Here is a 13,085-nt window from a genome sequence, read left to right on the forward strand (position 1 = left end):
TTGCATCTGTGTGCTAGACATGGACCCCTACATAGACATATATGATGTCATAGGACTCTCTCAAATGTCATAGGACTGAGACTTCTTCCAAGCAAGTTCTCAGGTATATATTAGGGTTTAACCCCCATTCCACTCCCCTCTGGCACCCCCATCACTCCAAACCAAAAGTGAACCTTGGAAAACTTCCTAAAAGCCACTGGAAACCAGCATTCTTCTTAGCGCAGTTTGCTTCCCAGAGTCGGACTCCCCAGACTCGTGTTCACAGTCTCTCCTTGGAGCTGCTCCCTGCGGCGCCTTGAGGCATCCCCAGCAGAGGTGTCACTCTTAAGTGCCTTTTCATCCCCCAAAGCCCTGCGTTCAATCCTCACTGGAGTCTAGTCCTTGTACCAGACTCCCCCTACGGTGGATAAGCGGCAGCTTCTCCAAACCCTGCTCCCTGTAAGTGCTGGGAAAATCCTCGGAGGAATTATCAGGGATCTGACTGACTTTGAAGAGCTGGCTGTTATCTTTATGGCTTCTGCTGGGCTGAGCCTGAGTATAAGAAAGGTCATGACCTGCTCTTCCAGTCTCCTGGAGGAGAGAAGAAAAGGAAATGGCCGGGAATTACGGAGAGACATTTTGAAGTCAATCAATGAGGCAACCTCCCCGCCACTCTGAGTGGCCAGCCCGTGTCTTGTACGGAGTTGCCCAGTGGGTCAAGTGCTCCTGGTCATCAGGGTTATGGGACCTAGTCATGTTCTCACAAACCACGGCCCCACTTTGGATCAAATATGTGCGCTACAAATAGCCCTCTGGACCTCTGGAACCTTCAGCTGAGTGTCTCTCCTGGGCTTTATGCCACGGCCCCTGATTGTCCTTCAAATAGGCTCGACCCCAACAACAGGACTCAGGACAAGTATTTTAGTTTGTTTCCCACCGTGGGCTCTCCTAGGACGTGAACATCTGAAAATAGTTGGGCATGTGACATAAACACATGTTACTATTTGTATAGTCACATTATCTATAAAGTACATTTCTTAATGTCTTTAGATAAGATTTTATATTACATTACATCTATTGGCATCCAATAGTAGGTTGCGATGCAAAGTAAATGGGTACAACTGTTAGCCAAGTCTATTCCGCATCTGTAGCTGTTAGCATGATTTGGGGGTCATAAATTATTGCGACATATTGTTTATAAATACATGTGTATTGTATCCTGTATACAAATGTCCATACTGCTATATGTAAACACGGACCAATAACCTTCTATCTAATTGGAATCCAAAAAGTTACATTTGGTTTAAAATGGAGTTGATCTAATAATGTATTTTTAAAAAAATTGATATAATAGACCATTGTAATGTAAGTTCTCAATCCTTTTAAGAAATGGTAAAAAGTCTGTGGTGACACTGATGGAGACAAAATAGCTCTTGATTTCCTAAAATGATATTTTCAGGGGCACCTGGGTGACACAGTCCATTGAGCGTCCGACTCTTAATTTTGGCTCCAGTCGTGATCTCAGGGTCATGACATCGAGCCCCGCATCAGGCTCCACGCTCATTGCAGACTCTGTTTAAAAGACTCTCTCCCTCTGCCCCCCCCATCCTGTCCCCGACTCTGGCATGCTCATGCTTGCTCTCTCTATCAAATAAATCTTTTAAAAAATGATATTTTCATTTTCTACAAGTCCTGGGAGCCAGATGGCATTAATTTCTAAAACCTACTGTTCAAAGATGCCTGGGTGGCTCAGTTGTTAAGCGTCTGCCTTCGGCTCAGGTCATGATCCCAGGGTCCTAGGATCAAGTCCCACATCAGGCTCCCTGCTCAGTGGGGAGTCTGTTTCCCCCCTCTCTCTGCCTGCCTCTCTGCCCACTTGTGATCTCTGTCTGTCAAATAAATAAATAAAATCTTAAAAAAAAAAAACCTACTGTTCACCCAAATAAAATTAATGATTAGTAATAATAATAATGATGATGATAATAATAATTAAAGCTACTATTCAACATCTACTACGTGCCACCATATACTGGATACACTGCAGATACTATCTTTCTTTTTTAAGATTTCTATTTATTTATTTGACAGAGATCACAAGTAGGCAGAAAAGCAGGCAGAGAGCGAGGAGGAAGCAGGCTCCCCACTGAGTCACCCAGGCACCCCTAAGATACTATCGGTTTAAGCCTTGCTGCAATTATGCTCTTTCACCTACCAGAATGCCCATTTTACAGGTTATGAAAGAGTCTCAGGGCAGTTCAGAGAACAGCACAGCCAGTCCAACAGGCAGTCAAGGTTCAGTCTGAGGGCCCTTGTCCTTCCGCCCGTAGAACGCCACCCACCAGCCCTCCAGTCATGCCCTAACTGGACAGAATACTGCCCCCTGCCCTCCTGGTGCCTGTCACTCCCTGCCCAGTATCTTTGAGGCTGTCCGCCAGCACAGAGGACAACAGCCATGCCGGGAGCTGTGCTCTAGTCCTTTCACTGGGTGAATCAGGCTTGATCTGTTAGGCGCGCGAGGCAAACGCACACACTGAGCTCAGGAAGGTGCTGACTTCAGTTATTTTCTGAGTGATACCCCCCCTTCTTTCCAAGAAAGCGTTAAGAATGGGGTGGGAAGAAAATGAAACCGCATAATTAAATCTCCTTGCCACAGTAATACATTTTGTTTAGGAAAATGCTCTTTTGTTTAAGTAATAATAAAAAAAGGCCATTAGAACACATTTTCCAAGCAGTCAGGATTTTCTGAGCCCGAGCTCTATTTCCCAGTATCTGTTTTTGACTCTCCCCAATATAAGAAAGGCAAACCCTCCTTGCTGTGAATGCTGGGCACATTCCATGTGGATACAACAGCCTGCTTTCCACCATTCTCCTTTCCTGACAGCTTCCGCTCCTTTCCTCGACAGGAAAGCGATGCATTTGTGAGGGGAAACGGGGACCGTCACCCTCCATCCAGGGAGCTCTGAGCTGCCAGCTTCCAGCTGGCCTACTGTGTGCTGTTCCCTCCTTCAACCCTTAGGAAGTCCTCCCTGGAGACCAACTGTCTGCTTAGCGCCAAGATCTGAAGAGGCATGAACTTGAGTCAGGAGCTCACAGTTCAGAGCAGGAAACAGACAAATAAGTGAATCGTCACTGTTGTGGTGTGACAAGGGCTTGTCACAGTGCTATGTGCAAAGAAGAGGGTAGGCTTCCCAAAAGCTGCCTAGCTAGGTATCAAACATCCAGAAAGAGATCCATTCGGAGCTGGGGCCTGTCTTTGGGACGCCACACCTGATGAAGTCCATAGGTCCAGAACAAACGAAGCCACACCTTCCCAGGGCAGAAGACAGAAAGCAAAATATCACCTGCATCCTAAAAGCACTGCTGGTAAGAAGTCAGGGCCCCATGGAGAAAAGAGGAGGGCACTGGGCATTGGATTCCGAGCTCATCCTGCCGCACCCACGCCAGGAAAGGAACAAGACACCAAGGACCTCGCAGCCGTGATGTTATCACGCACCTGTACTTCTGTTTCCTTCATTTCCTTCTCACATTAGCCCCATTTTAGATATGGGAACACTGAGGCTCACAGCAGGGAGATTCTTGCTCAAGGCCACAAGCAGAGTCAGCCACAGGGCCTGAGTGAAGGCCCAAGATGGGAAGGGCCTGGCCCTCCTCCTGCTCTGGTCTAGGCATCGGGGGCCATCCCAGGAGGGGACTTCTGATCCCCTTCTGACCTGGAACCTGATGTCCCATGATCTGGTGTCATAAGATCTCCAGGGTCTGAAGAGCTCGTCCTTCTACGCCATCCGCCTCTTCTGCTGAGTCGGCAGGTACAGCCCCGCCCTTCTCTCTTCCAGGTCTGGGCCATTCCAGAAATATGTCTGACACAAGCTGACTTGGGGGATCCATGGGAGTTTACATAGTTGAGTGTGCAATTTGGGCACGTGATCTGTCTACTCGTGAGGGTCCCCAGAGGGAGCTGGCAAATGCTTGCCTGACCGTGTGGTCTGTGCGACCGTGATGATGGGCACAGGCAGGGGCACTTCTCTCTGTGACATACAACGGAGAGGGGTGTGTGTGCACACATTCTCTCCTGCGCTCAGCATACGTAGATTGTTCCGAGATATCTCCGTTGTGCATGTGTGGGGTATGAATGTGTGTGTATGTGGCCTTGTGGACTGGGAGTGCATTATTCTCTGGGGCGTGGGAATGTGTTCGATCACCCTGCTCTGTGTGTAGATGTCACCATGGTATGTGTGTATGTGCATATAAACGTCCCTGTGATTTGAAGGTGTGTGTGTGTGTGTGTGTGTGTGTCTGTACGTGTGCGCACGCTTCCATGCCGATTACTGCTGACCAGGCTTTTCCACGAGCATCAAGAACTCAGCTGACATAGCAAAACACTGACGGAGACGCCTGGGGAGGAAGCCGTCGTGAGCATCGCTCACACACGGGATGAGAAAGCAAGCAGCTGCTCATACACATTCTAGTCAGGGAGACTCCCCAGCCCTTGCTCACCGGGAGAGGCCCGTGGGGGAGCAGGGCCAAGGGAGAGCCAAGGGCGTTCACGGCAAGGGGTCCTGTTGCCATTCGGAGCCGTCCATGCTGACAGCAGGGCTGGTTTCCGAGGCCTGGAAAGGTGAGGTGGGAGGAGGGAGGAGCAGGGTACCGAGTTCGAGCAGAGGGAGGGAGGGGAGGAGCCCGAAGGCAGCGGAGCGGGGCCCCCACACCCGACCCGGGAGGGTGTGCGAGTGTGTGCGTGAGTGTGGATGCACACGTGTGCGTGAGCGTGCGTGCACAGCGCCAGCGTGTGTTCACATGCCGCGCGAGCACACGTGAGTGCGTGTGGGATAGTTGTGTGCACGCGCACACGCACCCGCGGAGTCTACGTGTTTCCCATTCTCTCTCACTCCACTCCAGCTTCTGTGGCGGACATTCCCTGTGGGACAGGGCACAGGGCAGTCAGGCGCACCAGCCTCTCCCGGGGCCCCTGCTCCCGGACCACGCTGCCCGTGACCTTGCAGCCGCTGGGCGGTCACCGCACCAGGCCCAGGGACCGTCCGCAACCACAGGCTGCTCCGGGCTGGCAGGCCTTTGTTCCAGGCCACTTAGAATGCTTTCATCTACAGGTTTGCCTTGAACAAAAATCCTGTTCAAATGGTCTAAACCTGACGATAAACCCAACCTTTCAGATTACAGTGTAAACTCCGCGGCCGCACCAGGGAGGAGAAAACACGGAATTCCTGTGCGTTTCAGGAAACCTCTGTGAGTAATCCCTTGAACCTCCCCACAGGGCTTCAGCCCCCTAATGGATGCTTTGATGACAGCAGATAAAGGCCAAAGGTACCTTTATTCTCTCAGAAATTGCTCCAAATAAACAACCTTGATGATTAAAGCAATAGAAATCCCAAGAAGATTGATGGCTTGGAAAATGCTGCTGAGTGAATGAATAACTTCCCCTTTTATTTCCAAGAGCTAATATTTGTCCACATTTGCTGCCTTTTAGAAAAAAGTGCAACCTTTTTGATGCGGAGTGTTGGTCAGAGACAAATGGTCACCGTCCAATTATTACTTGGACTTTAAACCAAGCTCCATTTGTGAGTGACTAAGGCTGCTGTCAGCATTGGCCCATTTATCGGGCCCAGACACGGGGCCGCCATCACCACGTGCCCACATTCTGGTGACACTGGGCACTGATGTTCCTTTTGAAGGCTTTGAAATGCTCGATCTTATTCTTCTGTGGCCTCCGTGTCTCCAGCTACAAGTCCTGAGACATTTTCCAATGGCCATGCTCATTCTGTGTCTAAACAAAAACCTGCCCTTGAATGCAGGAAGTAGTCTTCATTGGAGCGATGGTGCAGCTCCATCCCAGCTGACAAGTGGTCATGGTTCCCAGCCTCATGGCCAGGACTCCAGACAGACCATACCCCTCCCAGGCTGTACCTGGATGGCTAGCGAGGTGATCAGCCCAGCACCGGTGCCATCAGCAACTCTAGAAAGAATCTGATTCACAGAGCCCTGCAAAAACATTCTGAAAAGTGTCCATGGTTAAGGAACCCAAGGGCTGAGGCCAAGTCCCTAGCACAGGAGCTCACATTCTCCTTCTTCCCATTTTGAATAATAGAATTCTCCTGTACCAGTTGTTCAGCTCCCTGAACACTGTCTGGCCCCTGAAGACCTTGACTCCTGGATCCCAGGGCTGCTCTCCAAGCCAGGCAGCTCTCATCAGGAATGACTTTGGCTACATGTGACCTTCCAGTGGCTGGATCAGCTCAGTTCATGTCACAGTGCCTAGTACCCCAGTTCAGCTACCCATTCTCGTGACAGCACCTTGTAAATCACCATTATCTGGAGCTGAGCCAGCTCTGAAGCTGTGAGTACAGACCTCTGGCCACAATCTCCTCCATCTTCTTCCTCTTTCTTGTTCTTCCCTCTGGGTCATCATTCCATTCATCTAACTTCATTGGGCCCTCTTTAAATGCTCCCTCTCCATCAGCTTGCCCTGACCTCAGCTGTTCTTTCTTCAGACTCATCTAGAAGCATTCAAACCCTGGATCCAGCCAACCAGCCATAGGCTCTGCACCCACCCCCAGAATGCGGTATGTTAGCATAGAAAATCCCAGGCAAGCAGATTACCATCACTACAAACTGTCGCTCTGCAAGGCTGCCTAGAATCCTTCCACGTTTGTGGTGCCTGGCTCGTGCCCATCTTCCAGAGCCCATGTTAAATGACCCGCACTCTTCTGGACCCGCACCTCATGAGCTTACCCTAGCCAGTAGCAAAGATCACTCATGGTGTCACACAGAAATTTGAAAGCACTGGAAAGAAAATCCTACAATGTCTTCACAAATTACCTGCCTGCTTACTCACATTTCTAGTCCTTCCCTTTCCCATGGATGTTGTTGGAAGACAGGCGAGCTCTCTTGACTCAGGTCAGGCCGTCGGTCTGATTACCCCCTTGAGTCTGCTCCTGCCAGGGTCACCAAGAACTTCTCCATCGCAGAACCACTGGAGGCGTTTTGTCTCCATCTTCTCCCCTGATTGTGTTTGAAACTCATGACCCTCTCAGTTCTCTTGGTTTTCATATTCCCATGCTCTCCAGCATCCACGACGGGTCTCCCATGACTCCTTGGCCTTCCACACTTGTTTAGATGGCGGTGTTTGGGGGATTTGCGTTAACTTTCTGAATACACTCTGAGCATTACCATCCATTTCACTGACCACAGTAGTGCTGAAGACTCCAAATATTTTTCCTAACTCCAGAGTTTCTTCCAGCCTCCAGGTATATTGTCAACTTGCTACATGGATATGCCACAGGGAGGCTTATGCTCCCCACCCTGAGCCCGATTCTCTCCCTGAATGATCCTATCTTTCTCATTTCCAAAGCCAAAATCTTGGACATGACCCTTGACCTCTTCTTTTCCCTGAATCACTGGAGCCAGCTTGCACCTCTTTCCTATGTGTGACAGCATACTTTTCTCTGGAATCCTTGAGGGCAAGGACATGTCTGAGTCAGTCTGAGCATGGTGGCACCTAGCGTGCTTTCAAAGACTTCCTAGGCTCTCGATAAATGTTAAATTAATGACTGAAGGATCCTTTGAGGTGAGTGTTGTCATTGTGTTGCCAGTGACCAAGGCTCGGAAAACCTAAATAATGTAACCAAAGTCACGCAGTTAGCAAGAGAAGCCAACATTTGGACCTAGATCTGTCTAAATCCAGAATCCAAACACTAACATGTGTGTCCTATGTCAGATTTAGGGATGTGGTATTTCTGAGGGCCAACATTCTGCCCACATTTATGGGAAGTCGGAAGCTAAGCATATAGGAAATTTGCATTGTGACTTGAACTTGGAAACAGACTTTCACTTTAGCCTTCCAGGCTCTTAAATTCCATTTTCTCTCTGTGATGATTTCTGACACATGGGGTCCAAGGCTCTCCACATCATTGGGAAAGCTTTCTAAATTGCTTCTGCCTAATGCTGGCTCAGACCCCTCCCCAGCTCCTTCTCCTTCATTCTTTCCTTTCTCTCCAGGTGGCTACATGCCACCTGGGAGCTGTGCCCAAGGAGCCACTTTGCCAAATGTGCTCTATCTCCAACAGAAGGCGGCAGAACCTAGAGCTTCTCCTACACACACACACACACACACACATTGTTGTATTGAAGTTGAGGCTGCTGTGCCACAGGCTTTACTACAGTGTAAGGGAACAGGCTGAGGCTTTAGTTTTGAGCATCAGCAAAGTTTTGAGCATCTCCAATGTGCCAGGCCCTGAAGTATAAGAAGACAAGATATATGACATGGCAAGGTCTGAGTTGGCAGGAAAATGTGGGGTTTATTGGCATAGGGATGACAGCTGAAAGGATGAACTGTGAAAGTTCACCCAGAGAAAGTGTGAACAGGATGAGAAAAGAGCAAAAGGTAGAGCCCAGGGGAACACCAATCACTGCGGAAGGAAGACAGGGACACCTGACATGATTCATGATGTCATGAAATTCAAGAGTTCCCCAAATGACACGAATGGTAGATGGTATGAGATACAACTGGAAGACCCAGAAATAATGATCACAATAACAACAATGGTAATGAGGAGGAGGAGGAAGAGAAAGGGAAAGGGAATCATTCGTAAATTCTTGTTCTATACAAGACCCTGTACCAAACAGTTCCCATAGGCATATACATGCATCCTGAGAGCAACTTTATGAGATAAATATTTATCTCTCTACATTGTAAATGAAGAAGGGTTGAAAAATATTCACTGGGTTACCACGTATCCCTGGTAACCTTAGCAAAATGAATTTGACTAAAGGAAAGTGACTAGAAGCCAGATTGAACAGGTGAATGATCAATGGGGGAGGTAGGAAAGAAGTAACAATAGAATATTCTTTCAAGAAGTTCTCATGAGAGAAAAGAGAGATTACACAATGGCTAAAGGGGGAACATGTATCAGAAGAGGTTGTATTTCAGAAAAGCAGAGGCTTGAAAATATTTCTATTCTGAGGACAGAACAACAGAAAGCTGACAAGACACAGGTGGGCATGGTGAGAAATTAACAAGACCAATATGGTGGGAAAACTCAAGTACAAGGCTTAGGGGAAGATGTCCTTAAGCAGGGGGAAAGGGTCCCACTTTTAGAACCTAGAGAAAAGGATGTGGAGAGTTGATGGTTTTAGATAAATCTGTGGTGATGGCTGGAAATGTGAGGGATACTGTGACCTATGATTACAGTTTTCTTCCTAAGGATAGGAATAGAGGAGGATTTTTTTGTTTTGTTTTGTTTTGTTTGAGAAAGAGCAAAGAGCTGATGTAAGATCAGGAGCTTGAAGAGAGAAGTAGATGATAAAGTACTCCCTGAGGGATGAGAAAAGAAGTAATTCCCCAACTTACATGGTTGGAAGTTGGCTCCTAGGACCTCATTGATAATGGAACACATGGTCATGTAGTCAGTCCAGACTCCTTTATTTTTACTTTATAGTGCTACAGGTACCAGGTGTTAGGGTAGAGAAACAGGTGAATGCACTGATCCCAAGCTGAAATGTACCAAAAGCCTTCAGTGGAAGGATTCCGACACAACATGAAGATGAAATGAGAGAGCCTAAGTTGAATGGGGCAGAGCATTGACACAGAATCTGTGCCCAGTGAACACTGATGTGTTCTCCTTTGTAGAGTTTTTCTCAGCAATAAAATGAGGAAGTTATATTAGAGATCTTTAGCTCTGACCTTTGGGATTCATGTGTCCACTTTAGGGAAATCTAAGACAGTGTTTTTCAGAGTATGGCCATTTCTGACAGAAGGTTCTGGAGAGTTTCTTAGAAATACAGATTCCAGGGCTATTGCCTACAGAGTGGGGATCTTTATGGGAAGGTTCAGAGTCTCTGCATTTTTAGAAGCTCCACAGGGAATCCAAACTGAGTCAAGTTTGGTCAGACTACCTCCATGGGCATTCACTCTGTCTATGTCTGGCTTCCACAGAAACATTATTTGAGTGCTGACCATGGCATTAGTTGTGAATTTACAACAAGAAACACCAAAACCCTGCATGACTAGCTCTATGGGCAAGGCTTGGATTCTGGATAAGTGAGGCTCCCAGATGGGATTTAACGTTTGTTCTTCTCGCCAGAAATTTTCTGGTGAAATTTGAGGGCAGGCAGCTGTGGGGAGCCCACTGAGTCCTGGCTTTATCCCATCAGCCTTCGATGTGGGCATTTGTTAATACACCGTTTGGTCCAATTGCTATTTAGGGTTTGTGTGCAGACAACATGTCCCACTCATGGTTCTACGCTTCACAGTTCCTGGCTATCTGGAGAGGACCCTTAGGAAGAGAGCAACAAATGTTATGGTATGATTATCATTCATTATCTCTGCAAATCTCTTTAAAGTTTACAGAGTATTTCCACACACATCATCTTCTTCTCCCACAAATCTGTGATTTGTATAAAAATTACCACTTCCATTCAGAATTATATTAACTAAGGCCCCAAATGATGAGGAAGCACACACATTGTCAGAAGCCACACCACGCGTCTTCGTCCGTTGGGACTGCTCTCACAAGAGACCACAGCCTGGGTGGCTTACAAACAACAGAAATTTAATTCTCACGGTTCTGGACACAGGAAGTCTGAGGACAGGGGGCCAGCACGGTCAGCGGAGGGCCCCCTTCTGGGTCACAGACTTGTGGTTGCAAGGGGCTAGGAAACTTTGTAGAATCTCTTATGAAAGCACTAATCCTTGGGGCGCTTAGGGGGCTCAGTTGATTGAGCATCTGACTCTTGATTTTAGCTCCAGTCATGATCTCAGAGTGATGGGATCGAGCCCTGCATGGTGGTCCGTGCACAGTGTGTAGTCCGCTTGGCCCTCTCCCTCTGCTCCTCCCCTTCTCGCTCAATTAAATAAATAAAATCTTGAAACAAAACAACAACAACAACAAAAAACTGCACGAATCCTATTTGGAAGAGCTCCAACCTTACGACCCAGTCATCTCCCCAAGTCCTCCCACCCCCTTGCTAATATCATCAGCTTGGGGGATTAGGGTTTCAACACAAATCTCAGGAGCACACAGGCCCTAGCACCACGATCTTCTACCTTCAAATTTAGAGTTCTTCTGACTGAAACCAGAACAAGACTTTCTGACTCTCTTTTCCACAACCAGACAAGGCCCCCATCCCCTCAGCTTCAGCCCCGCTCCCTTGCCCTCATCATGATGACTGTGAGCCTCCAGCCTGGAGATCAGTGCAACAAAGCTGAGCTCTGGTCTGAGTCCGGTTTGTGAGGAACACCACGTTGCACCAGAGGTAGCACTTCTCCAGCGTTAGCAACCACGGTCTTTGCTGGGCGCTTACGCCCTTCCCCTCAGTCCCTGGAACATGGCGCCCCTTGGGGCTATTTCCGGTTGGCTGTAAAGACCAACAACAGAGCTGTCAGGGAGAAAGAGCCTAGGCAGAAGCCCCTGACAAAGGCTGAGGGAACCCCCACAGAGCCGTATGTCCTGGTGCTGAGTACTTTTTCACTCCAGCAGTTGATTAAAAGGTGTTGGGCTATTTAAATGGTTGTTAACTTCATGACTAAAGTGTCAAACCTAATTTTTTGTAACTTTAGAAAAGATATTTGAAAAGCTCTTTAAATGGAAACTTTTTTTTTCTGCCAAGTTCCACCATAGCATACATTTTTACAGCCCTTATAATTCCTTGAAAAAACTCAACGTATAATAGAAGTGCTGACAGATGCTGGACCATAGCAGCTAGTCTAACAGCTCAGCTGTATTTATTTTTCATTACACTTGACTCTAATTGGTGCTGGTTTAACTGTGGCTCATACCAGCAAGACCCTTTTAACTCAAACATCAGCCCAGGGAAATTGGCTTTTTTTCCCCATATCTTGGCTCTCGATATTAGCGACTGCCCATATTTCTCCCCCTTCAAACCATCTTTGTATTTACTGAGACACTGTTAGATTCATTTTTCCAAAGCACGGGACTGGAAATAAAATAGACCTAAATTTTTCAAGTGACCTTTGGAATGTCATTTAACTCTGTGCACCTCAGTTTTCTCATTTATACATGGAGATCCTCATCCCAACCTTGAAGGGTGATGATAGGTATCCTGCAGAAGGTTACCTATGAGGTAGGTAAGGCTTCCAGCAAAATGCCTAGAGCACAATAGGAGTTTGTTACTTGACACTATTTTCTACATATTACATATATATCAATATTATAATTCATGATGATATAGTTTTATGCAGAAAAAGAGCTCCCTGTCTGAGGAGCCTTTGTGGAATTTCCCACTACTGTGATGAGTTACAAAACCACTAACTCAGACAGGGAGAAGCCTTCAACAATCCCCACACAGACCAGCCCTTTTTTAGTTAAAAAGCTAGTAGTGTGGGGCAAGACATGGACTTTAGGTTCAAGGTTGCCTGGGTCTTCCCAGCCACTCTGAGATGCTCTTGGGTGTGGGAATTCTTCAAATGACTCTTAAGTGGCCTCCTTAGAGATGCTGACAGTTCCAATCAAACTCTCTTCTACTGGGCCCTGAGATGAAAGACAGTGGCTGAGGTGTTTGAGAAATAAAAAAGGTGCCCTGCATAGTCCCCAGGAAATTCCCTTGGAACGGAGCGATCCACAGTGTAAGCTCTTGAGTTCTCTGAAGTGTGTATCCTCAGTGGAGGCCACGTTAACAAAAAGAGTGTCTGCTCATCTAGATAGAGCTATCCTGGAATTCAGGCTGGAAGCCCTTCAGCTGTAGCAAAGACCCCTCTGAGGGAACCCAAAGTGGACTTACTCCATAAACCCACCTGTCCTTATACTGGGGGACAGAAGAAAGAGCTTTCTCATGTATTAACTGCTGTGCACAAGAGGCTTGACATATGGGTGCCTGGGTGGTTCAGTGGGTTAAAGCCCCTGACTTCAGCTCAGGTTGTGATCCCAGGGTCCTGGGATCGAGCCCCACACCGAGCCCCACGTCGGGCTCTCTGCTCAGCGGAGAGCCTGCTTCCCTTCCTCTCTCTCTGCCTGCCTCTCTGCCTACCTGTGATCTCTGTCCGTCAAATAAATAAATAAAATCTTAAAAAAAAAAAAAAAAAAGAAGAAGAAGAAGAAGAAGAGGCTTGACATAGGTGACTTTGACAAAACTTCATA

This window comes from Mustela putorius, unplaced genomic scaffold (genome assembly GCF_011764305.1).
Source record: "Mustela putorius furo isolate JIRA1106 unplaced genomic scaffold, ASM1176430v1.1 tig00000813_pilon_pilon_pilon, whole genome shotgun sequence".
NCBI classification, from domain to species: domain Eukaryota; kingdom Metazoa; phylum Chordata; class Mammalia; order Carnivora; family Mustelidae; genus Mustela; species Mustela putorius.